This window comes from Mus pahari, chromosome 3, assembly GCF_900095145.1.
Source record: "Mus pahari chromosome 3, PAHARI_EIJ_v1.1, whole genome shotgun sequence".
In the NCBI taxonomy this organism is placed as follows: Eukaryota; Metazoa; Chordata; class Mammalia; order Rodentia; family Muridae; genus Mus; species Mus pahari.
In genome coordinates, this window is record NC_034592.1 from 10,561,097 (window position 1) to 10,563,558 (window position 2,462).

Sequence of the window (2,462 nt, forward strand, 5' to 3'; positions counted from 1 at the left end):
AGTTGAGAACTACTGTCCTGTAAGTCAGTGTCATATCCTTTTGTTATGGGAATGGAGGTTATGAATAAAAAGGGAATAAGCTTTTTCTCAGAAACCCTAACTTTCAATTATGGTACAAAATTACAAACCAGTCAGGCAGTGGTGGTGCATGCCTTTAATCTCACCACTTGGGAGGCAGAGACAGGCGGATTTCTGAGTCTGAGGCCAGTCTGGTCTACAGAGTGAGTTCCAGGACAACCAGGGTTATACAGAGGAACTCTGTCTCGAAAACAAACAAAAAAAAAAAAACAAAAGAAAAACAAACAAAAATTCCAAAAGAAACAATTCTCTTAATGCACTGATGAATAAAATTAAATGAAATTGTTTCTTTTTACCTTTCTACACTTGCTAATGTAGTATGAGACTGTGTGACCGTGTCTCCTCCTGATTCATATCCTTGCACTTTCATATCTTTCTTAAGTCTAAAACATCTAACTTTATTACTTCTTGTCAAATGCATATCATTTTCATTTTTATCTTTGCTGTTCAATTTTCATGAACTTCACATGCTTTTAGAGCTTTGAACTGTATATACTATACAAATTTTGCTTAGGGAACTGTGTGTGTGTGTGTGTGTGTGTGTGTGTGTGTGTGTGTGTGTGTGTGTGTGTGTTACTCACTGTTCTCAGATGATACTTTTCTAGTATTAAGACCTCATTTAAATTTGTGGAAAAGGGTAAGACTGGGTAATATAAGGAATTGTATGGGTATTATATCACAAGACTTCAAGACTACATGTGAATCATTAGTTGAGAGAAAAAGAACAAGTTGATATAGAAATCAGCACAAAAATGTAAAATTCATTATGCACTGCAAATATGTGAAAACTTTCCTAATACAAAGAAAAAAGCTGCATGTTTTTGTGATTGAGTTCTACTAATATCTTCATTTAAAAAGTAGGATGACTGAACCTCTTCACTCAGTCAGGTGCTACACATTCTTCCTCAGGTATAGGAAACAGAGAAGTCTTTGGGCTTACAGATAAGCATTAGGGTAGTGACTGTCAACCTGTGAAATACAAACCCTTTGGGGTCAAATAACCCTTACACAGGGGTGGCCAAATAGCATCAGAAAACAGTAGCAAAATTGAGTGCATCTTAATTCCAATTAGAAGGCTGTTATGTGTACCCTTACTGTACCCTTAGGGTTATAGTGCTATATCAATTATCATTGTGGTTCACTGGCATTATAACAACTGCTCATTGCTTCTCTTCCATTTAAGTTTGTTTTGATAGCAGGAAAAGCAAGTCCTCAGGGAAGAGGCATTCATTCAAGTCAATTCCAGCTCAGGGTCTTCTGGATGTTGTGTCTAAAGTACATGGTGTCTTGACCAACAGAGATGTGCCTTCCAACTCTGGAAGACAATCAAGAGCTATAGGAATAGGCTATTATATTGTATGTATTACAAAATATGTTTAAACAATGGTTCTCAACCTGTGGGTCACAACCCCTTTGGAAGTCAAATGGACCTTTCACAGTGTCCATCTAAGACCATCAGAAAAATACAGATATTTACATTATGATTCATAACAGTAGCAAAATTACAGTTACGAAGTAGCAATGAAAATATATGACTGGATTCACCACAACATGAGAAACTAAACCAAGAATCACAGCATTAGGAAGATTAAAAAGCATTGCACCAGGGGAGCCTAGAATGTTAAACATATAGGTTGATTTCTTCAAAAGAAGTGGTGTATAACCTGTTGTCCACCTAGAAGACTAGGAGCATATGTAGTTAATAGCCTGGTAACCTTTGCACTGTGTGGTGGGATACCCCACTGGATTCATACCTAGGGCATTATTGTAAGCTTCTTTTTCTCAATCAATCCATAGAACCCACTATTGTGGAAGGTATAACATGTACTTTATAAAGGGTTTCTATATAGTCACAGCCAATCTTTATATAGCCTTTTGCTTTATTGTGGACATGGAATTGAGTGAATTTCACTACTTTGTACAGATGAGAAACACAACTAACAAAAGAAGTTCAAATGCCTAGATCTGATCTTAAAAATAAAAACAATGAAAAGCCAAGCCACTATCTCACCTCTAACCCTACCAGACCTGTAGCAATGTTTGCCAGCAGAGTTACCTAGGTGGATTCTAGTATACAGAATTTAAAAAGAGTAATCAGTAAACTTCATCAAACAATTTAAAGAGTTTACAAAAACAGCTCAACAAAATTAAGGAGAAAGAACTTAAGGAGAATTAAATACCTGAAGGATGACCAACAAAAAATAAACAGAAGATTTATCAAAACGATTAAGTCTATAAGAACTTGAAGAATGAATTCAATAAGGAGAAAAATTGCAGAGGACTCAGGCTGAGATGAAAACAGAATAAAAAATTCCAATATCCCAACTAGAAAGTTGAAATGAAAATTGAGTAGAGCAGAAAGAAGCCAAAAAAAAAAAAAAAAA